Source organism: Lucilia cuprina, chromosome 5 (genome assembly GCF_022045245.1).
Source record: "Lucilia cuprina isolate Lc7/37 chromosome 5, ASM2204524v1, whole genome shotgun sequence".
In the NCBI taxonomy this organism is placed as follows: Eukaryota; Metazoa; Arthropoda; class Insecta; order Diptera; family Calliphoridae; genus Lucilia; species Lucilia cuprina.
Genome location: NC_060953.1, coordinates 24,997,667 through 25,023,974, shown reverse-complemented (window position 1 = coordinate 25,023,974; position 26,308 = coordinate 24,997,667). Strand labels below are relative to the sequence as shown.

The window sequence follows — 26,308 nt, the reverse complement described above, 5'->3', positions numbered from 1 at the left end:
CACTTAAAAAACATTAGGTAGGCACGTTATATATCAATGGAAATGTAATTTAGTATATTTTTTCAAAACTGTATATAAGTTTTGAAAATTAAAAAATTCGCGGAATACTTAAAAAATAAAAAATGTTTTTTATTCAGTTTTTGCGAACATACAAATTTTTCAAATTGCAATAAAAATTTTATTTATGAATATTTTTTGATAGAATTTTACAGTTAGGTAGATTTTTTTACTCAAAATCCAAAATTAAATATTAATTAAATTAAAAATTAATATAAATTTAGAATTTTCTTATTAGAAATCCCGAAATTCCCAAAAAAGTTTTAAAAATCCCAAAAATAGGATTTTTTGGTTTTTTGCCTATTATATCCATACCAGGGGCGGGGTTATCGAAACCCGTTACAAAATTTGATATCGACTATGCGATTTGAGAATTTTTGCTCAAAATTGAATTTTATATAAAAAATAGGGTTTTTTGGATGGACCTGGTCCCTTCGGTATCAAAAATTTTTAGGTGTTATTTCATTTATCGTATTTTATGTAAAGCTTTCCAAAAAGTATAAATTCTATATACATCTTCTTAGAAACTTTTTAGATAACTTAAAAAGAAAAAGATACTTCATTCCCAAAAAAATGGCAAAAAATCGTCTTTTTTAATTTTATAAATTAAAATGCCTATAACTTTGGCTCAGTCATGATTTTTACATAATTCTTTCACTGCTTGATATATATACTTGTTGTTAAGCGAATAAAAAATGGCGAAAATCGGGAATATTTAGACCCGCTATTATTAAAAAAAACTAAAGTAAGGACGGTAAAAATTTTAAAATTTGAATTTTCAAATGCGAATATCTCCTAAACTATAAGAGATAATTTACTGCTACGTCATTTTTTATAGTGCTCGATGAGGAGATTCTATATACGAAATTTTTTAAATCGGAACTCAAATGAAGAAATAGGATCGTTTTAAAAATTTAACATAGCCGAGGTGTCCTAATTTGAGGACACAGAATTTCGACATATTACTTGTGTGCTCGTGTGAAGGGGTTTATAATAAATAATATTCATTGACTTACTCTGACCAGACGTCTTGAGATATTTCATCCAATTTTTGTCTGGTGACGCTCTGCAGTGGTAATGGATGCAGAAAATCGGCAATTTGCTCCTAGGGTTAGTGTAGAGCGACGGAAGTGGAAGTAGAGGCAATAAACAACTCGATGAAATATGTGTGTTGGGACCTGACTGACAAAAGTAGTAATCGTAAAGTATTACAACCAAGCATGTACAGTGCCGGGGAAAAATTGCACTATAGCCATTGTAGATTTTGTACTTGATTTCAACTTATATTCTATTTGAATTCACCCTGAAACACTTTAATGACATGAGATAAATATTTAATTGCATTAAGAAAACAACAATATTTGTTTAGTTCGAAAAATATTATCATCGAAATAACAATTGACACTTTAAAGTTCGCCTTTAAAAAATAACACTTTGAATATTAGCTTATACAAAAACAAAATAATACAATAAACAAATAAGCATGCTATATTCGGCTGTGCCGAATCTTATATACCCTTCACAATAGTGTATTTTAAACATCTTTTATAAATTTTTTCCCGACTACATTATTATTACATCAAAAGCTAAACAAAAAGAAGAACAACAACAACACTAAACGAAATAAAACACAAAATACACAAGGCATCTAAACAAACAGACATCTAAACATACATAACGAAAAACACAGAAAAACAAAAATAACAACGCAATGATGCCAACAGCATCCAAACATACAAAAAAATACACAGCTGAATAAAACCAAATACATCTACACATACACGTGACACCTTTCTTTAATATACAGTGTTGTTGCTTTTTTAACAAAGCATGAAAAAATATGACATTTTTTGATGAAATTTTCAGAGGCTGTCTCGGATTTTTGCTCATATCTCCGTTATTTACCGACCGATTTTGCTGATTTGAAATAGCGATCTTTTCGAAAGCATGTCTAATAGAATTATTGAAGATTCGGATCTCGCCGATATCTGGGGTCCTCAAAAAACTGATTTCAACAGACAGACAGACGGACATGGCTTAATCGACTCCGCTATCTATAAGGATCCAGAATATATATACTTTATAGGGTCGGGAAATTATATTATATACCCTTCTCACGAAGGTGAAGGTTATAAACAAGAAAACAATTAAGAAAATATAAAATAAATCATAAAACTAAATAATGGAAGGTTTAAATATTTTGTTGCAGGGCCTTTGTTGGCAATAGCCGCAGCACTTCGATTTCGCATTGAATTGATTATTTCCCATGACTTCTTAAACTTTCCATAGCTGCTCGTTCTTAGTGGGTTTTAATAGTATGGTATAAAAACCACTGACGAGCCTTTCAGCTGGTATTTTTGGGTCGTTGTCTTGTTGGAGGCAACATCACGTTTTCCTATACATCAACCTAACGTGTTGATCCATTATGGTTTTTATCCAATAACTTGCCCAAACCATTACACTTGAATCTCCGTATTTTATGGTGTTAAAAGTGAATCTTAGGTTATATGTTATATTTTGAACAAAAAATTGCCTAATTACAGAACACGCATCAAATTAACTAATTTATACTAAAGAAGCAGCTTAGACATGGTTCCACTAGGAAACTTTTTTCGGGAAACTTTTGATTTTTGTGTGTGAGAGAAAGAGAACTAAAGTTTCCCAATGTGAACCAGGTTTTACAAAGAAAAACAAAGATCAGTGCTATTTTTTAACGTTAGATTTAACATTGCACTCTTAAAATTCTAAAATGCAAAAAAAAAACAAGTCAGGCATAGCCGACCATACGATATCCTACACCAAGCATTTGATTTGTTTTTAACTTTATTCTGGAATATTTTGACCTATTTTTGGCAAAAAAAATGGACTTTTTACAAGATGGCTCAAAGGGGAGTAGGGGGAAATATGGACCTATCCTTATAAATGATGGTAGAGGAATTCACGTCTTTTTATGTAGAATTTAAAAGTGTAATTAGTGTTTATAGGTGATTTTTTAACCTTCAAGTCATTTTCTGAAAGGAGTTTGTATGGGGGCTAGGGTTAAATGATCATTACAAAAATCGGTAATATCATTAAAAGTTCTATAAAACTAAGTTTTGCCGACTTTTGTTGACATAATAGAACATTTAAATTAATTATGAACCCAAAGGCCCTATTAAGGGGGTACGTTTGTATGGGGGCTAGGCGAAATAACTTAATCGACTCAGAAAACGATTCTAACGATACTTTAAGGTAGGTATAAGACGAATATTTAAAGAAGATATAAAACATAAAAATTACTTGAAAACTTTTAAAGTTATTGCAAATTCCCCAGGCCATTAACGTGTCTCACAGCACATGAATTGGAAATGTGACAAAAAAATTACTTATTTTTGAGATGTATTCTAAAAACATTTTCTTACTTTAAATATATTAATAATTACTCGAATAATAGTTTGATAACTCGAACTTGTTGTCAGCTATGGTCAAAAAAGTTTGATTTTTTCAACCGCCGATTCAAATCTCTAATTTCAGTTTTTTTTTAACCTTTTTAAACTAATTTTACAATTTTTAGAATATCTCTTTGGAATTTGTGAACAACAGATAAGTGAATAAAACTGTGAAAGGATTATATCAATAATTCTTACAGTTAAGCTGTACCTGCGATTTGAACTCTACGGATTTCAGGAAAATCGCATTTTTTATAAATTTTTGAGAGTACGTAATTCTTTACTGTTGCACTTTTTAAACAAAGTATTTTCATAGTATTTAAGACCAGATAATATAAAATATATATTCCAAATTTTATTCAAATCGGACATTCTTAACCAATAAAATTTGGAGTTCAAAAATTTGTGAATTCTCAGTATATCATGAAATATTACTTATTTGTTGGCCATGACATAAATATGACTTGAGTTTTTAGTAAAAAGTCTTATGTTTAAAATATAAAAGTAAAATTAAGCCTTTTAAATACATGGGACAAATTTAATCTCGAAGTTAAAAAAATCTTTAAAACGTTATCCCTTTGAATAATGCTCTACATAATTAGAGCAATAACAAAAATAATACAAAAAATTATATATTAGGTATAAAGGCTTATGAATTAACCGTTTTTGACAACATCAAGTTTGTTTTTTTAGACATATTTGATTGAAAATCGACCGTCAAAGGGATTACATAAATTATCAGTATCAAAAACCAAATTTTTCTTTTAAAAATTTTCACCTCAAGTTAAGTCCACAGTCAAAATTTTTTTATGCTTAATAACGAATTTTTTGGTATATTTCTGGTATTCCTCTAATTATATAAAGCATTATTGAATAGATATTTTTTTAGAATTTTTGAACTTTGGTGTTAAATTGTTACCAAGTGCCTTAAAGGGTTAATCTACCTTTTTCACACTATTTTAAATATCGGACTATGTGCGATAAGCATCAGTCATTTTTGGTAAATATGACGAACAAATAAATAATATTTCGACATGGTATACTGAGAATTCAAAAATTTTGCAAAATTTGACCTTTGAACTCCACATTTTATGGGTTAAGAATGTTCGATTCGAAAAAATTGGAATAAATATTTTTATTACATGATCTTAAATACCATAAAAATACTTTGTTTAATATGTGCAACAGTAAGGAATTAATAAGTATTCTATAAAATTTTACAAAAATGCAATTTTCTTAAAATCCGCAGAGTTCAAATCGCAGGTACAGCTAAACTGTAAGAATTATTGATATAATTTTTCCACCGTTTCATTTACTTATTTGTTGCCCATAAATCTCCATGAGATCTTCTAAAAATTTGAAAAGTAGTTTAACAAAGTTTCAAAAAAACTGAAATTTATAACGGCCGTTGAAAAAATTAAACTTTTTTGACAATAGCTGACAGCAAGTTCGTGGTATTATATACGGACAAAACCTATTATTCGAATAATTATTAATATATTTAACAGTGTCCGACCGAACGTTCGGATACGGGTTCGGAGTTCGGTAAAAAGTGAATGTTCGGTGTTCGGCGAAATTTTGACCGAACACCGAACGCCGAACTTTTTATAAAATGTTTATTTATCATATTTTTACATCATCAAAAAGTTTTAAAAATGCTGGAAATTTTTTTACAGAAGTTATCATATGATTTGAGAAACTGTTAACCAGAAAGTGATTAAAAAGCTAAGAAAAGCGAAATATTTAATTTGAATTACCTAGTTTAGACTATAAATTTTTGATTTCATTTGTAACATAAAATTTTCTAGGTCCTTATTCTCAAACGATCTAGACATGTCTGTCAGTCAGTCAGTCAGACTGTCAGTTTCTTAAAAGAACGATATGACCTTAACTGGTATTCAAGATGGACAAAATCGGTTTACATTTGGACATGACCAAAGGTTCGCTTTAGAAAATAAGTAACGTTCATAAATTTATTTTTAAAAATACTGGTATTTTTATGAAATTATACTTAAATTGTTTTTATGAACCAAAATTTCATATAATTCACAAATTGAAATTTGTGAATTGTGTTAAGTATTGTATGTATATTATTACTAATAATGAAAATACCGATGATGACAATGATGCTGAAGGTAATAATACTGACGAAAAAATGGCCTGTGATGAACTTGGGGCAATCGATATGGAAGGAAGTGATAATAATGAATTAGCTAAAGATGTAACTACGATACTGGTGACGAAACGTTCTCTTACGCCAACAAATATAATAATCCAGCCGATGAAAAAGAGTATCTTGATAGAGATTTAGAATTGAACAAAGCGAGCCGGGTGCATAGGTTTAGTCATACAAAATATTCGATAAGTTCATTGAGTTACAAATAAATATTTATCGCTAGTTTTTTATGACAACCTTTAGTAATAATACGAATGCTAGTACTAAGATGTATAATAATTCTCTTGATTATGTAACGAAATAGAGCATATTCTTTCACTAGCGCACTTGAAAACGCACCCTTAGGTAGGAATATTAAACTGATAAGATTGAATGCATAAAAAGAGTGGATAAGTTAGTTTTAAGATTTTGTTTAATAGTTCTTAAGTTTTTAGTTTTAAAAATAAATTTAGTGTATAACAAGATTCGGACGAGTGCCTTACAACCACTCGCAGTCTTTTAACATTCAACAGTATACTTTCTATTTTTTACTTAATACAATTTTTATAGTCACCACCAAAATGGTGAATGGAATAACACCATTTCTCCGAAAAGATTGGTCAATAATTTTCAGGGTTATTAGCATCTCCCTTTTTAGGAATTGGCGTGACATTATCAATCTTCCAGCATGTAGCACCTATGCACTGATCGTATAGAACTTTTTCGCGTCTAAGTACTTTGGCACACGAAGACCTCGCCTTTTTGCGCAGCGTGTCAGTTTGACCTTTATTATTATTGAGCTAAATTTTCCTCTCTGGATCTGATTAAACTTTTGTACTTCTGATTAAACCAAGACTTTTGCCCAGGTCTTATCGACAATTTTTTTTAAAGGAATGAATGTTATCACTCCCAGCATAATTATTTTTTTTAACCATTTTTAACATTATTATCTAGAAAACAAAGTTTCCAATTTAATTGCTGAATGAATTCGTTGAGCTCAGCCCAACGATTCTTTTCGACGTTGCAAAGTTCCGGGAGCAAAATGGAAGCGATCCGAATTTCTGAGACGTGCACTTCATACTTGTCGGGGTATGAAGTGAAGAAAAGATCGAGGATATTATGTTGGTGGCCTTCACTAATTTAGAGTTGTGTAACTTGAATGGCAAAGTCATTAGGAGTTGTGAACATTAAAATCACCAGCAAATCTTTCAAGAATCTTCAGTGTGGAATCGGAAGCTTGATTTGGTAGAATCCCTTTCCATATTTGGACTTTTATAAAGAAACCCGAAGTGCAAATAGTATGTCCTGACTTTGAACTTGACCCAGGGACGGTCAAATTCGGCGTCACACGTGTCTGGTGGTTGCTGGCATTGAGTTGAAAAAAGAAAATTAAATCAATTGTCTATTTCCTATGATACAATGTTATCGTATTTAATTGTTCATGCAATAACTTCCCTGTTTGACACAATGAGGATATGAATTTTGGAGATTGCAATTGAAAAATACATAATACATGTCCTTTTTTCTTATTCTTATTTTACACAATATCAATTTTTAATTGGAAAACATATATTTACTTTTTAACAAAACTCTCTTAAAAGGGTAGGCCAACACTAAGTTGATTCACAGTATGTAGATAAAAGATAGGTATCAAATCAAAGAGGACGAACTAGAGAAAATAAAAACTTATTTAAATTTTTCAAGTTCAAAGATTGTAAATTATAACCTTTTAATATCTTTTATGAAATTTTAATTTCAAAGGATATTATTAAAGCAAATATCAAAGTTTTTTAATTAAGGAGTTAAAAAATAAAAAAAAATATTTGATGGCATATTTAAAATATTTTGTGTGAATATAAACTGCTTCTAACACGTAACGAATCCGTTCGTCTTAATCATTTTTATCAAGAGACGCAAAAATTATAGCGATTTTCAACTAAATATTAAAAAAAACTGCACATAATAGTACAAATAGTTCAACGCATTAAATACACACATAAGATTTATGTATATTTAAACTTTTTAAAAATACCAAGTAAGAAATTTTAATTTTAGTATTTTTTTTAACTTGTTGGTTATAGTTTTTAAAAAGTCATGAATTAGTAAAATTTTGGAAAAACAGTTAATATCTGATTTCTACGAGCTTGACTTATATTGCAAAAAACCTTGTGTTACATTTCAGCCACCAAGTTCAAACACGTAATGCTGTGTCCAATATATAAAATTGAAAATACTTTTTCTCCTAAGTGTATTTAGCTTAAACAGTAACGAATATTGTTCAATAGTTCAAAAGCTATGGACAAAAAAAGAAGGTGAAAAGTTACTGACACTCGTTTTTTCATTTTGTAAACTTCCAAACCCGATTATATGCCGGAAGTCTTGAATATAATTCTGCAAACAAATTATTTGACATTTTATTCTTACTAAAATTATTAACAATTTTAAAGGAATTAAAAAACTTTTATAACACCATCCAACAGCATTTTTCACACACGAACCAAACCATATACAGTGGACGTCCACTAGTACGAATTATATAATGTCAGGCCCTTTCGTAGTACCGAAAAATTTGTATTATTGAACAACAAATTTTGTATGTTTAAATTCAAATAATACACATAAAATATAGGATTTTATTTATTTTTGTTTTATTTTTCATGAAAAATTACATAACGAAACAAAATAAAATAAATATATATTATTTCAAATTTCTTGTAAATAAACAGGCATAAAAGGCTTATATTTACGTATACGAATTGTTAATGAAAGTATCGTGAGTCCAATGGTTGAAATGAAATATAGAAGGTTTTAAATTTTAATGTTTTTAAAAATATATGTGCCAAAGACAATTTGCATGTACATATCTGTTCCAAAATGTATAAAACATGTTCAGATTACATAAAACTTTAATTAGAAACTTGAATGGAATATACTTTCAAAAACAATTCTCTAATTTAAAATTTTCTCTTAAAAAAATGTTAAAGGATCACATATAGTAATGCTTAATCCCATTGGAATGTGGAGTCATACTACTTTCAAAATTGAAAGTAGTATTCATACTATGTATGAACATATATAAATAACATTTTACTTATTAGAAAATCCATAATTAAACATTATTGTTTATTACTTTGCAAAAAAATTCAATATAGTTCTCATTGGCGATGTCATTAAATTTAATTTCTTCTCTTTGGTCATCGAAATTGCAAGAAAATAAATTAATTACACTAAATAATTGTTGATTTGTAAATATACATACAGTAAATTGTGTGTATAGGACTTTTAAAAACACAAAACATTTGTAATAAATACAAAAAACTTCAAAATTACTGAGCGAACAGAAAAATTGTGACTTTATTCGTACTATAGAGTAGACAATGCAACAATTTTGGCATTCGTATTATTGGACATTCGTAATAAAGAGGGTACGTACTATTGGACGTCCACTGTACATACGAAAGCACATAGTTTATGTGGTATAATGGCGTAGTCAGTTTTTATACCCTACACCAGTTTACTGGGAAGGGTATATTGGGTTTGTGCTGATGTTTGCAACGCACAATAATATTAATCCTATGCCCACCTTTAATCATTTTCCAAGTCGATTTAGATCTATGTCCGTCCGTCCATGTAAACTTTATAATCAAACTACTAGTCAGAATTTTGAAGAAAATTTAATGAAATGGTTAAGATCGGTCGATTATTTCATCTAGCCCCCATACAACTGAACCCCCGGATAGGGCTTGTAAACCCTGTAATCAAACTACAGGACGCAATTTTGAAAATAATTCAATGCAATTTTTCACATGATTTTTTACGGTACCGTAGACGAAGCCTATTAAAATTATTAACATTATTACACCTAGCCTGAAAGTAACTTACTTTGGGCTCAACATGCTTAAATTCATGTTTCTAGATTCAATATTAAGGAATATTCAAAAAAGCACATTATGGAAAACGATAAAGTACCCAAAAGTTCTTTTTTATAGGTTCTTACCTAATTCAGACTCTACATACTTATATTATTATTTCTAGGTTCTATATTAGAGAACATTCAAAAATACCTTTAAAAAAAAGTACCAAAAAGTTAAATTTTTCCGGTTCTCACCTAATTCCGACTCTACATACTTAGACTTTATATTTCTAGGTTCTGGTAATTTTGAGGAGTCAAATCCTAAAAGCGAGGAGGAAATCCCTCACTCGACAGAAGACAGAACAGCAGTGCTGTCCAAAATTGGGAAAGCGTCGATTAAAAAGGCTGCTCTTCCTATGCCTGATAAGGACACAGCAGTGCCATCAATGGTACCCACTGTATCAATAGCCACTTCAGGTTACCCGGAGGAGTCAAATCCAATGAGCGGGGATGTGATCACTAGCTCGCTGGAAGACAGTTTAAATGAATGACAATGATTGAGGTTATCCAACCTCCATCGGAGCGAGACAGCTACCAGCGCTCTGATGGTTAAAATTAACACAAGTAAGATACATATAGCTTTAATCCAGGAACCATGGACTATTCGCAACAAGGTTTCTGGATTAAATAACGTAAATTTCCATGTTTTCTACGCTGATACAGGGTCTCGACCGAGAACATGTATCTTATGTCACAAGAATTTATGTTTTCTCCTCTCAACAGGATTATCCACATCGGAGGCAACGGTACTGAAGCAAGGTCGTGGCAACATATACCTTGCACCTGTTTACCTGCCTTTCGATTTTCCGACACTACCACCAACGTCGGAGCTGATGAAACTGGTCGAAGAGGCACAAAGGCAAAATAAGAAAATTGTAATAGGTTGTGATGCCAACTCCCACCATGTAGCTTGGGGTAGTACAAACACCAATCGCTGGGGACAAGCCCTTATGGATTTCCTTAATACTGAAGACTTGATCACATCTAACCTAGGAAATAAAGCTACCTTCGTCAATAGAATCAGAAAAGAAGTATTAGATATAACTATATGTTCAGAAGAGCTTATAAACAAAATTCAGGATTGGAGAGTTTCGGACGAGCACTCCTTTTCTGACCATCGGTACATAAGATTCAAAATACTACGGCCGTCACCAAAGCCGATAAAGTTTCGGAATAAGTCTAAAACTAATTGGACAATGTTCGGTTCCTTACTAAAGAACCGTTTATGTCAGAACACTTTTCAATGTCCAAATAAAGAGGATATAAATGCCAAAGTAGAAATGCTCACAAGTGCCTTGGTTGAATCGTTCGAGGACAGCTGCCCTCAGCGAAAGCGGAGATCTGCCCAGGAGAAACCCGGGTAACCGGGGAGGTCCGGAACCTTGGTAAGACTCTTCGCAAACTATTTAACCGAGCACGGCGTAAAAAGACCGCAGTATACTGGGATGAGTATCGTAGTAAACACATGTTAAGGAACAGATGGATAAGCTGCGAGATGTACGATATAACTATAAGGAAAAAGGTATTTCGCGGTATACCACAGGGTGGCATTTTGTCACCTTTACTCTGGGTTACCACGATTAATAGCCTCCTAAGGACCCTAAATGAGAAAGGACTGACCTGTCTGCTATGCAGACAATAAACTATTAAAGAGAAAGGAACCAAATTACTTGTGCAGAAGAGCTGAGGTGGCTCTGAATACGGCCTTGACTGGGCTCAACCGAGAGGCCGAGAGGACAAAGTTAAGTACTAAAGGTATTTTCAGACTACAATACTGAATATTAATACTTGTCAGAAAATCATGTAGTATAATACAATTTCGTAGTCTAAATACAATTGGATTAATTATGACAAAAAATACTTCTGATTTTTATGACATACCGAATGTATTTTAAAGTTTTTGAAAAATTTCAAAAATTTCTAATTTTTCATATGTATCAAAGTTGTAATTAAAAAAAGAAACATTAGAAACAATTTTCATCTGAAAAAATAAACAGGCAAGTAAAATAAATTAAACATAAACGAAAAATTTAAGAACACAGTTGAATTTATAACGGTAAGAATTGATAAAGAGTATGTCTGAAATATTTATGTATTTTTCTTACAGATTTTTTGATATACCGACCAAATTCTATAATATTTTTATTTTGAAATGTATTAATACTCAGTATTGTAGTCTGAAAATACCTTTATGTGTAATCCTCGACCGGAAATTAAAATAGAGACACCACATAGAGGATAGGATCAACAAGGCACATCGGTGCTGGGCGATATGTAAGAGAACTATAGGCATGGGGTCTTAGTCCTGCTATGACAAATTGGCTTTATAAAAGTGTAATTAGACCAATTCTAGCCTAATCTGGTGGACTGCTATAGACAAAAAGTGCAATATCAAACTACTACAGGGAGTTCAGCGTACATGCTGCTTTGGTATATGTGGTGCCATGTGTACTATTTCAACCAAGGCTCGGGAAACCCATTGATATGAGGGTGGCGTGTCATAATGTCCAATGTCATAATGTCCATAGACGTTATGACGCACTAAATTGAGTCATAATGTCTATGGACGTTATGACAATTTCAAAAGTGTTACAATGTCCATGAGCAATGAGACATAAAGTCCATGGATTTCAAAGAGTCCATTTATCAAAAAAGGCTTAATTTAGCGAAGCCGGTGTTCGAAATACCCCAGAGTTTGAAACCCCTGCGCCCGGCCGAAGGCCGGCTATCCAGGACACTTTTTAATAGGAATCCAAAATGTAACAATTACCAAATTTAGGAGCAATTTTTCGGGATAAGAGCGTCCCTATCTTAAATTTTAAACAAATTTTCCAATACATTTCTGATTTCAAAGTGTCACAATGTCCATGGACATTATGACATTTTAAAAAAATGACATAATGTCCATGGACGTTATGTCATTTTTTGGTGTGTAATAATGTCCATGGACATTATGACATTGGACATTATGACATGCCACCGATATGAGGCGTCGCTTACAGCCCAACAGCACTTTACTTTACACGTCATCAATGTATACTGAACACATTGGAGGGTTATACACAATCATCGGACTTGCCTGATCGTATACCAGACACGAATATGTCCGAAGCTTAGAAACGCTGATCCAAGATAGAGTGTCTTGCTCAAGCGGAACATTAGAGCAAATACCATTAGGAATCCGTTGTTACACGGATGGCTCTAAATTGGGGGACAAAGTGGGGCTGGGTTTTTATATTGAAGACCCAGAAACAGAAATATACCACCGTTTACCAAATCATAACACAAGCATCCAGGTAGAAGTACGAGCAATAACGGAATGCGTAAATTGGATTAGAATAAATATGTCGCCCACAGCTTAATATATTTACCGACAGCCAGACGGCAATTAGGTCGATATCAGGCGATAGAACTAAATCTAAGACCGTATTATATTGTAAGAAAGCTTTAACTGAATACTCTACCAGGGGTAAGGTTCACATCATATGGGTACCAGCCCACTCGGGAGTAACGAAAGGGCGAATGTAATAGCTTTAAAGGGAAGGGAGCTCGCGGCAGTTAACCTGACAAACGCAAAACCATTCGACGCAACAAAAGCTGAACTAAAAATATGGGTGAGAGAATTCCATAAGGACTGTTGGAATAATGAAACAGTGGATAGAACCACGAAGATCCTATGGGGTGATCCTGATGAGAGTAAGATGAAAAATCTCCTCAAAATGAGCAAGTCTGAAGTTAGTATGATGGTACGCATTCTGAGTGGACACACAGGACTACGAGCGGATTCAGACAAATGTAGAGCATGTGGAGAGGACAGTGAAACTCTGGAGCACTTTCTTTGCCACTGCCAGGCATTCGTCGAAGTTAGATCCAAGTATCTTGGAAGTGATGTTATTCTGGAAATAACATTCCTGGCTAACACTGATTGAAAGATTCTTAGGAATTACGTTCAGGAAACTGAGTTTCTGAACACTGAAAAATATTTTTTTTGTTTTCTTGTATTTGATGTAGTATACATCCTCCTATCGACCTACATACCTACCTATGTACTATAATACCAATATAACGGAACCACGACCTCGAGAATGACAAATACAAAGAGTAAGAAACAACTTTAAATAGTATATATAATTTCTAAAAGTGGAAAGCTTGATGGGAATTCTAATAAAATTTGGTGAATGAATGCATTTTTGTATAAATTTAAATATTTATTCAGAATTTTATCGTTTCGTAATGTTTTTTGGTGAATTATGGACGTGAGAGATGTAAAAACAAATTTTCATCAAGTTATCTTTTTATATGGACACACAGATGAACAAACTCAGAAATTGATACTGTACCGATACTTTAAGGGCCAATATTTTGGAAGTTATAGTTAGCAGCACAACTCAAAATACATACCTTTCGCACTATTGTGGTTTTAAAAATGAAATAAAACTATGTAAAATTGTATTTCGAAGAACCCAGTATTTTGTTGTTAAATCGAAATTTGTTGATATTTATTTAAAAAAAAAACATGTAAATACCAAATTTGTTGTTAAAATAAGACATTTTGTTTTAGAAAAATTAAAAAAATATGCAAAATATGCTATAAAAATGTTGGAAATATGAAATTTAAATCAAACAATCCAATTTATGCATTTATAACAAAATATGTAAAAATATGCAACAACAAATAGATGCCATTTTGATGCAAATTTGTTGATTCGAAAAGAAAACATGCTAAAAGTTATTTTGAGTTACTGACAACAAACATGCATTTGCATAGAAATCCTTGCCCTGGTTATAATAAATGACTTAAGTATATCTGAGCAAGGTACAATTCAACTTATATGCTTTATTTTGAAAACTAAATCACATTTTATTCGTATACATGTGTAGGGTATTATAAGGTCGGTCTAATTATTATTGTTTTTCACTTTAGGTTTAAATGCTTTCACTTCCAATGATCAAACTATAGTGAACTTTGGCTATGCAAATAAGAAGTTATTTATAAATGAGAACAACTTAAAGAGGCCCGTTATTATTAAAAGGTGTTTCATTAAGTTGTGTTAATACTAAACATTCCGGTCCCCATGACTAGGTGCAGTTTACCTAAAGTTTTGAACAGGACAATTTCGATGATTAGGTCCCCTCTTAGTTGCACAGGTTGGTGTGAGTAGGATATTGTGGTGACAGGTATGGCATTAAGACGCCAAATAAGTGATGCCAATGTTTTGGATGTTTAATTGCCATAACTGTAAGTATAAATATTAGAACAATATTAATATATGTAAATAACTTGGGGGTATATTAATTTGCAAACAAAACAACAATTTTTGTAATTGGCCTGGTAATGACTCCACTTTTTGTCTTGATGTCGACATTTGACATTCGTTGGGCGGCAAGCCGTTGTTTTGATGACAACAAGATCGTTGACTTTAACATTGTCCCTCTGATTCTTCCATTTGTATCTGCGATGGAGTTCAGCTAGGTGCTCGGACTTTCACTATTGGCAAATGAGAAATGAGACCTTTAAATGTATCCTTTTGTGATAAGACACGCTCGACCTGTGTAATTTTTGATGTTAAAAGGTCTTGCGTAATCTATTCCTCTCCTTGCAAAGGGCCTGGATAGAGTTGTGCGTTCTGCTGGTAATGAAGCCATGATTTGATTCTGTGTCTGTTTTTGTACAAAACACAAGTTTTACAGTTGTGAATTACGCTTTTGACCAATGGTTTCAATCTGAATATCAAATAATCTATGCGTAGGACTCGAGTCATTAGTTGATTTTCTCCATGAAGAGTAATTTTCAGTATAAATTCAACTAAATGCTGAGATAGCTTTGAATTATGAGGCAGCAAGGTTGGGTAGCGTTCAATAGTGGTCAATGCTGGTGATGTAGCGAGTCGACCATGCACACAGGGCCAGAGAAATTGATTTTTGGTCATAATTAGAGCATTGGATCTATATAATAAATAATCATCACATATAAGCTTTTTAGGGACGCTGATTAAGATTTTGCGAGAAAAAATTCAAAACTTAAAATGCGGATCCAAAATGGTGGTCAAAAATTTTAAGCATATTCCGAATGGAATTTTTAATGAACATATTTTGTAGTTCTTTATTTACTGATTACGAAAGCGAATTAAAATTTTCAAAATTTAACAAACTGAATCCAATATGATGGACCAAACATAGACAACAATTATATTTTTGGAAATGGAAGTGGATCTACGTAATAAATAATATTACGTATAAGGTTTTCGGGAACGCTAGTTAGGATTTTGCAAGAAAAATTTAAATGGCGGTCAACATTTTTAAAAATTTGATAAATAAAATTTTTAATGAATATGTTTCATAAATCTATGACCACGGATTACAAATACGAATACAGATTTTCAAAACTCAATAAACTGAACTCAAGAAGGCGGATGAAACATAACCAAAAATTAAAAGTTTGTTTCTTAAAAGTATTTAATATCAATAAAGTAAAAAATATTTGCGTAACGTATATCGGGGCATGATACTAAGAAATACAAATTAAAAATCATTATGACGGATCACAATGATAAAAATAATTAAAGTCTCCAGATAAAGAATGCATAACATTTTTTCTCTCCACCTGAATTGGACTTTTTGTTCAAAATTGTTTTTCTGGCTCAGAGTATGAAGTTTGATTTAAATAAAATTGTGTGGAATATTTCTATACATAATAAGATAATATCCGCAATGTATTAAATACACCGAGAAACACTTTTAGAAAATTTGTAATTTTGTCCATTCTAATTTGGTGCATTTTTGAGCAACTTTTTTTTAAAGACAGTTTCCTAATCTATAAAAAAACATCCAAAGAATATGTTCTATCGAACTGAGGATCGCTGAGGATATCTTTCGCGCAACCTCAATATAAAAAACGTACAATAAAAATTAATGCAATTGTAATGACTAATAACTTAGCAATAAATTTGCAAATGATGTAAGGTCTCATTTGGTATACCTTGTATAACTGGTGGGTCATTTGAGGTACATTTCATCAGGTCAAATCCAACGGATTTTAAAACTGTTGTAAGTTTCTTTCTTGATTTGATGACGTCGTTTAATGTGTAGTCTCATTGAAATGTTGCAAGTCTAAAGTCTGGGGTGGTAAATTAGATGGAAGTGTCTTTAGGACAGGTGCCCAGACTTCTAATTTAAACTGTGAGTCCAATTTAGAGCAAAGAATGAATAAAAAAGCTTTGGTTGAGGTCTCCGAATCTGTTTGACTTAAGCCTGTTACATGAACTTAATTGCATTTGGTGGGCAAATTTAGTCTATTTTTCAACATTTCTTACATAACAGTTGATTAAGAACCAAGTCGATGAATGCTCTTGATAGCGGATGAAACATAACCAAAAATTAAAAGTTTGTTTCTTAAAAGTATTTAATATCAATAAAGTAAAAAATATTTGCGTAACGTATATCGGGGCATGATACTAAGAAATCCTAATTAAAAATTATTATGACGGATCACAATGATAAAAAAAATTAAAGTCTCCGGATAAAGAATGCATAACTTTTTTCTCTCCACATGAATTGGACTTTTGGTTCAAAATTGTTTTTTTGGCTCAGAGTATGAAGTTTGATTTAAATAAAATTGTGTGGAATATTTCTATACATAATAAGATAATATCCGCAATGTAAATTTAGCCTATTTTTCAACATTTCTTACATAAAAGTTGATTAAGAACCAAGTCGATGATTGCTCTAGCCTGATATCTTTCGCCTCTAGTTTCGATCTGTAGTATTACAGTAAATAACAAGGCCTCTCTCTCATTGGGAGATGGTTAGGTTATGTTGATAGGAGGATGTATACTACACCAAATCCAAAAAAATACACCTGGTCCACAATCGGTCCTGTTGTGCGCTCCTTATTATTTATTTATTTTTTTAATTTTTGCTCTCTCATAGGTCAAGGAAGACAAAGTGTTGTGTCTTTGCATACATAATCTGCACCTGTATTTACTTGTTCTTGACACTGTGATCAATCGAGAGGCATTTGTAACATGAATTAATGTCTCTTACAATGTGAATTCTGCGATTAACACTTTTTTCTAAGAACTTGGGACAGGATCAATAGTGAGACTTCTTACCATGCTGACATTTAATAAATACACCTGGTCCACAATCGGTCCTGTTGTGCGCTCCTTATTATTTATTTATTTTTTTAATTTTTGCTCTCTCGTAGGTCAAGGAAGACAATGTGTTGTGTCTTTGCTTACATAATCTGCAACTGTATTTACTTGTTCTTGACACTGTGATCAATCGAGAGGCATTTGTAACATGAATTTATGTCTCTTACAATGTGAATTCTGCCATTAACATTTTTTTCTAAGAACTTGGGACAGGATCAATAGTGAGACTTCTTACCATGCTGACATTTAATATTGGAGTCATTTTTTCTGTGCCCTATTTTTGTTTAATAATTTTTAATTTTTCGATCCAGTTGCGGGTTGTGTTTATTTGAAAAGTGTGACCTTGTTTTGGGATAGATTTTAAATTATCTTTCCTAGATTGATCGGATTCTAGATTCAAGAATGTGGTTAATTGTTCCCAATTCGGAACTTTTGTAATTTCAATTGTTCGTTGTCTTGTATCCGATAGTTCTCATATTGAGCTATATCGAAACCTTCGTTGGTCAATGGGGCATTTGAAACTATTTACCTAGTCTTTTGTATCAGATGAAAAAGTTTCTCAATTTTTCTAAGTCTAGGCCATGTCACAAAATCTCCATAAAATGTGTCCTAGCCTATTGAAAATGGTTTACATCGGTCCATTTTTTCACCTAGCCCCCATACAACTGAACCCGCCGAATAGCGATTTTAAGTTCATAATTATGTTTAATATATCTCGATAAAATGGTGCAAAAGCAAGTTCTATACTAGACTTGATGACCCTTAGTAATTCTATTATAATAGGTCCTCATATGACCCTAGCCCGTATGAAAAGTTCCCCATTAAAATTTCACTTAAATGTCCACAATTTTATTCAACAATAAACGGCTTAAATATGTATATCTGAGGCAAATTTTATTTTTGTAAAAGGTGTAGGGTATTATGTGGTCGGCCTCCTCTCGACTATAATTTCTTACTTGTATCATTCATTAAATTGTTCTAATACCTCATTTACACATGCATGAAATACACTAGGTTTCATTTAAAATCTCTTTATAAATCAATACAGTTCTATACATTTAGGAAGATTTCAGTTTTGCTAATATTTCTTAATATTGTGTTTAATTAAAAAATTAGAAGAAGAAATGGGATAATTATTAAAATTTAATAAAAAAAATTGATATTTAAATATAACATTACCTTTATTTTAAATAAACTTTTCATTCATGTTTTTCAATTTTGTTGACATTTTAATTTTTTTGTTTCTTTTATTTTTCTTTCTTTTCTTGCGCAGCGTTATATTTTTTTAGAAAAAAAATCAGAGTTTTATTACTAAAAATAACTAGATTTTGAGTAGATTTGTATGGAAAATCTAATTAAAATCAACTAGATTTAACTTAATATCTCATAAGTATTAGATTTCGTGTATGTGTAAATGGGGTAAAGTCATATAGAAGTTTAAAGTTTTTATTAAAAAATATAAAAATTAGGTATATCAAAGACCTCACCATAAAAAAAGGCTGGAATAACTTTATTGCACATTTTTTTGGCAATCATAAGTCAGAAGATTTTAGATATTTATAGATTATTCGGCATGATCGGTTTGAAAATATTTTTTTTTGACATTTATATTTTAAACTTAGGAGGTTTAATGGACGTTATGTCAAACCTTAAAGAGTTATATTGTCAATGAACATAACTTCCACTTTTAAAAGTGGCATTATGTCCATGGTCTTTGGTACATTATTAACACATAAATGCATTGAAAAATGTGTGTAGGATTTAATGTTTTTGATTACAAGATTAAACATCGCAGTGTCGCCATACAAAACAACAGTAAACGTTACTGTTTTTTACCAAAACAATGCATGTTTTATAAAAATATATTATGAAGTCCCCATAATTTATACTAATCGATAAATCAAATATTTTAATGTTCATTTCATTTAAAATTTATTATTTTTTTTTTTGGCATCAGCTCTTTACATTTTTGCATTTCTTGCTCAAGTTTTAACCACCTTCATTGGGCGCTTAAACTATCAAACAAAATTAGCTGATTGAGCATTCAAAAAAAACTTTCGAGGATTAATTTTAATTTAATCTTTAATCCCTTATGTATACTTAAACTTCCTTTCAAACTCTTAAAGGACGAAATGATCAGAAAATATTAAGTATGAAGCATCCAACGTATATGGTCTTTCTCATGTGTGCAACAATTTGATTTTCGGGGATTGCATGGGAGCTTTGATCAATTATTGACCGATCGGAAAAAAAATTCATAGTAATATTTTTTATGTGAGAGCAATATTTGTACCAAATTGACATCTTATTTCAATAATGAATTATGTGTGTTTAACTGATTTTCGGGAGGGGACCTTGTATGATAGCTATGTCAAATTATGAAACGATCTAAGACATATGAATGAATTCTATTGACATAAGATTTTAATTTGTAAAATTTTGTGAATATATTGACTTTGCGACGGATGTTATTAACAAAAAACTAATTTTCCGGGAATAGGTACTTTTATTTTGGAGGTTTATGAAATTGTTTGGTTAAATTCTATTACTTTGATTTATCGTGAGCGGAGAGACGGACATAGCTGTATCGACTCAGAATTTGATAAGGACCCAGAATATATATACTTTGTTGGGTTTCAGATGAATATTTCTTGGTGTTACAAACGGAATTACAAAGTTATGTATAACCTCTATCACCACTGATGGTGGTGGAGGGTATAAAAATTAAAAGCTGAAACGCAATTTCACTTTAAAGGACCTCTGGAATCATATGTAAATGATCTCGAACAATTCCAATAAACATCAAACATGAAACATAACCGTTAGATTAAACCAAGTGTAACAAAGTCGGATAAGAAAATATACCATATGAGCAATTTTGTAGCACCAAAGACGAAGACTGTTGGAAATTTTTGAAGTTTGTTTTTACACCACGCCGCCATACAAACGGACCCGAAAATATAACTTTTTAGCTCATAATTCTGTTAATTATAGTACTATCTAAAATGTTTATAAACCTAAACTTTTATGCCGATTTTCATAACGATTGGACCTCATTTGACCCTAGTTCCATTTAAAGTTTAATTTCAGAAAATTACTTCAACGTCCGTAACTCACCTCTAATCACTAGTATTATGATAAAATTTGGCACAAATAAATTTTACATGAATTAAAATCACACCCTAAAATTTTATGAGGATCGGTCCATATTTGACCCTAGTCGACATATAACTCCAGTTTTTTTTTATTTTTATTTATAAAATGCTTAAACATGTATATAGATCGGCCATGTCCGATTGCACTTTCCTATTCCTTTTGATTTGTTGAAGTGTGTGTGTGCATATATTTCTAAAATATATATTTAATAACCTAAAAAAAAGTCAGGAGAAAATGTGTCACATACGATGTGGAATGTACGATATTTAAAAATGTTCATTATAAAATTATATTAATTTTTTTATTAAAAATTATGGATTACTAATGAAAAATATGTCCCATAGTGTATGAAATTAAAACAAAAAGATACACCTACAGAATTCGCAGATTTTAGTAAGTATTTACATGTACTTTAAAAACACTTCTGTTATTTGTCACGTATGATATCGCCATATTTCAATCCATATTTTGGAAAACAAGATGATTCCTTTTGCAATTATAGTATTCTTTAAATGGAACAAAATTGTTTTCCAAGTACTCCAAATTTTACAATATCTATACCACTCTGAAGACGTGGGAATGTCAACATACAATCGTATGGAATTGCCCAAATTTAACTTCACCAACTCGAGACAGTTTAAATAAATTTCTTAAAAAAAACTAAAATTATTTAATTAGTTAGAATCAGGGAAATCAAAATATATGGATTTCATAAGGAATTTTTATTGTTTACAGAACTAGTAATGATAATTATTGGATTCCGTGACACCATCGATTAAAATATCAGTTTAGAAGTTATGAATATATTTGAAAGAAATGTGTTTTTTCATTTGAAATTTGTTTTTTGGGACCAAATGGCTTCTTGTTATTTATTTTTTGAACGTTAAACGGAAGTCTATTAAAGTAGTTTCTATAGTATGAATCAATTATAAAAAAATTACATTTTCAATATTTTTACGCATATTTTTAAAAAGTTTTGAGTACATTTTGAGTTTTTCAAGACAATGATAATAATATACAATGGGGGTATTCACACGGTGTGCTACCAAGTCTTATTGTCATAAAATACTAAAATTTTTTGATAGTTAAAAAAAATCTTGTTGTGCTTCAAAGAAAAAAGTCTTAAAATTATAAGACTTTTTATGATGTGTTTATAGTTTTGTCATAAGTAAATAGCAGTAATTAGATTTTATAAATTTATTTATAAAATTAATTAAAATTTAATCAAAAAATAAAAGAAATAAAGAAAATATTTCCTGCTAATTCATTGTTGATGTTTTTAAAGAATTTATTTTATCCAAATAATAAAAGAAAATATTTTTAAATTTTTATAAAAATGAATTGCATAATCAACAATGTCCAATATGCAATTTAGGTACCGTCTATTATATCAATTTTTTTGACTAGCTTTTGGCATTTTTACTAAAATATTTGTATATATCAGCTGACTTAAATTTGAAAAAGTGCACTTATGTGGGTTCTAGTGGACATTTCTACCTCCTCGTTATCTTAACTGACTCTTAAATTTTTTGCTAAATATTACGGTTCGTTAAGGTATTCTTTGTGTCATTCTTTCCTTCCTTCTTTACAGTTTATTAATATTGCTTTACATTTTTATACCCTTCACCTTCGTTAGAAGGGTATATATAAGTTTGTCATTCCGTTTGTAATTTCTATAATATAATTTTTCGACCCTATAAAGTATGTATATTCTTGGTCCTTATAGATAGAATTTAGCCATGTCCATTTGTCCGTCTGTCTGTGTGTATGTTGAAATCGGCCATGTCCGACTGCACTTTCCTATTCCTTTTGATTTGTTGAATTAGTACACATAAAAGGGGACTCTTTAGTACATTTTCGCTCTACAATAGGTACTTTTTGAAATTTCTATAATATTGAACGTTGAAACATGAAATTAAGTATGTAGAGGCTGGATTATATAAGAACCCATAAAAGGGACTTTTTGTACCTTACCGTTTTGCAATTGTATTTGATTTTTTTGAATAAAATTAGTACTGACTGTTTTTTTACTCATCATGCTGAAGGGTATATAAGATTCGGCACAGTCGGGAGAAAAAATGTCGGAATCTTCTTCGTCTTAATCCCACAAAATGATTCCCCTTTCATGATATTGAGATACCCAAAATTTGAGCTCCATTAAAAGACTCGTCGCTCAAATTTGAAAAAATCCAATTTTTTGGCCAAAAACGTGAATTCAAATCGCAGGTACAGCCGAACTGTAAGAGTATTGACCTAATTTGTTCACTGTTTCATTCCCTAATCTATTGACCATTTTTTTTTGTTAGTTAGTTAACAAAATTTCCAATAATATACAAACAATTTCTAGTATCATTCACAGATCCAAAAATATACGTTTTTTAATTTAAAAATTCAAAAAATTTTAGATTTTTGCCGTTTTTTTTGCCCAAAATGTGTCTTAACTCTTTTATTAATAAAATAAAATTTTCTTTAAGAACATATAACAATTTTATAGTTTTCAAAAATGTATCTTTACGCAGAACGCTTTGGCGTAAAAAAGAAGATTTGAAGATTTCATTGAGTTTTGTTCATAAATAAATATTTTGTCATATATTACATATTTGTTAAATTTCTAAAACTATGATTTATATCAAAATTTTAATAGGGTCGCAGGTAGCTACAACAATTTAGTCCATATTTATCCCTTAATATCTTTTTTTAGTTAGATATGGAAATTCTCGACCCTTTACAAAAAATTTCAAGCCAATATCTCAATTACATTCAAAAATATGTTCATTTAATCCTGTATCCTTTAATTTTATATTTTAGTATTAAATATGACAGAACATGTTTAAATCTTATATTTATCTATTTTCTATTTGTTTGCTTATCCTTATAATTGAAAGGTCCTATTATGCTTAAATTTTCAGAAATTTATAACTATTTTTTACCTAAATTTTTTCGACAGATCATTTCGTTCAGTTTCATTTATGATCATGTAGGTAAAAATATACAGGTAATGATAATTTCGATTCATTCACTAGTAAGAAATATCAATGACTGAATTACAGATTATAGTAATATAGTCCTAAATGTTAATAGGTAGACAGTTCGTAATTTTTTACTTTGGAATACCTGTGTCGGAAATGACTAGAATTGGTATATAAGTAAACTTATCAGATTTTAAGTACCATATTTAATAAATCTACAATAAAGATTACATTAAGGTATGAAGTGTTGTGTTCTGTTCTATGGAGTGTATCTTCAAAAGGGCCAGAAAGAATTGAAGACATTTCAAATTGTATAAAAACTACATATAGTAGAAAAGTAGACAAAACAGGCATATCAAAAATTGAAAACTTTTTGATGTAAAAAGTATGTCTGTGGATGGAAATCAAAAGAAATTTCGATTAAAATTTTGTAGTTGTACTACGGAAATCTCAACTTACAACACATCAGCAGGAGCGCCTTGCAAGTCATACGAAGACTTATGTTCAAGATCAGAAAAAATAGGGTCACACAAAAACTTTTTTCAATCTCAAATGAGGAAATTGCTGATACATTTAACGAAATGCTGAAAAAGGAAAACCAACCTATGGATGCCGTACATATTGCAACTATTCTTCCTAATGCATCACCAAAACGACTTAAGCGAATTGTGGAAAGTATACCAACTCCAACATCACAATCAAATTTTACTGAAGAGGAAGCAATAGCGCTTATGTTGGAACTGGGTCTCAGTCGAAATAAGTACCAAATATTAAGGAAAGCTCTGCATGAAAAAGGACACAATATATTACCATCATACAAGGCGATCCAGGAAAAAAAACAAACTATCCTACCATCACCTATTGCTGTTAATGATGTGGAAGCTTGTATTGATATATCATCTTTGCTCGAAAACACAGCATCAAGAATTGTGTCAGACTTTTCAGAAGACCAACTAAGAAAATTCATAACTGTGATGTTGTCTTAATGTGTAAGTGGGGATGTGACGGTTTATCAGCACTTCCAGAATACAAACAAGCTTGTGGAAGTCGGACATTAGCAGACTACAAAAGTGTATTTATGTCATCATTAGTGCCATTACGAATTCGTTCATATTCCCTTAATCCATCATCGTCAAGCATCGGAAATTCATTTGAAGATATATGGATCAATACAACTCCGGGTTCAAAAAATTTTTATAGACCCATTGGATTTGAATATATAAAGGAGTCAAAGAAAACAACAAAAGATTTAGTGGAATATTTAAAAGATGAAATAAATGCACTGAATCCCATTTACATAAAAATAAAGGAATTCTCTATTAACGTATCATATCAGCTAAGCTTAACAATGATTGATGGATAGGTCAGCAATGCCATAACAGAAACTTCCTTTTGGAGATGCTCAATATGTAATGAGAAAATGTCTAAATTCTCAAATATAAACAAAAGCAAAAGTATTAATGAAGAAGTCCTGTCTTTCGGAATTTCACCACTTCATGCCAGAATACGATTTTTGGATTACTTTTTACACATAGCATACGACCTCAAATATAGAAGTGTGCCAGAGAATCTTACTAAATCAACAAAAAATAATGAAGAATTGAAAGAACTGAGAGCTGCGGAAAAAAGCAGAATCCAAGAAGAATTTTAAGTTCAGATGGGATTAAACATCGACAAACCACTTCCAAGTTGCGGTAGTAAAAATGACGGTAATACGGCGAGAAGGTGTTTTCGTGATTTTGAAATTACTTCAAAAATAACTGGAATCGACAAGTAGTTGCTTCGAAGAGTTAACACTATTTTAATGGCACTGAATAGTAAACATAAAATTAATGGAAATCGATTTGGGGAATATACATCTGAAATTTCTAAATTACTTGTATCTCTGTATCCATGGAGGGAACTAACACCAACAGTACACAAAGTATTGTGTCATGGTCAAATAATAATTGAATCGAATATTCTTCCACTTGGAGAGTTAACAGAAGAAGCCCAGGAAGCGAGGAATCGAGATTTTAAGCATGTTCAAATTTTCAACTCAAGAAAATGCTCCAGGCAATCACAGAATGAAGATATTTTTAATAGTTTACTTCTATCTTCTGATCCTGTTCTTTCAACTATGCGAAAAAGATGGATTTGTTATGAAACTCTATCATCTCAAAACGAGGAAGATTTAAAGGACTTATATTACCTTCTGGATATGTATACCGATATGAAAGATTATTTTATAGAAAATAAGTAGTGTTAGGAATTAACTATATAAGTAGGTTGTAAGAATTAATTGTATTATGTATAAGATAAACAGTTCAAATAAAAAAAAGCTATTATACTAACTGATGATAATGTATTAAATTGTGTTTTATATTTCGTGTTGTGCGTGGCTCATAATAAAATTATATTTTTTATTGTATATACAATGTTATAGTCTTTAATAAAATAATTAACTAAATAATTTTTAAAATTTGTCCAAATATTTT

General features: G+C 30.9%; 1 protein-coding gene across 9 annotated transcripts in view; it reads right to left on the bottom strand.

The window, feature by feature from the left end:
• Positions 1-26,308, bottom strand: part of LOC111684889 — a 254,020-nt gene that overhangs the window by 42,492 nt on the left and 185,220 nt on the right. The window contains exon 2 of one of the 9 annotated variants that reach the window (XM_046951133.1): positions 1,074-1,368. The exons of 6 other annotated variants lie outside the window; for them this stretch is intronic. The gene's annotated coding sequence lies outside the window, so the exon portion shown is untranslated. 2 more of the 9 variants (XM_046951132.1, XR_006940939.1) reach the window with 2 other exon arrangements.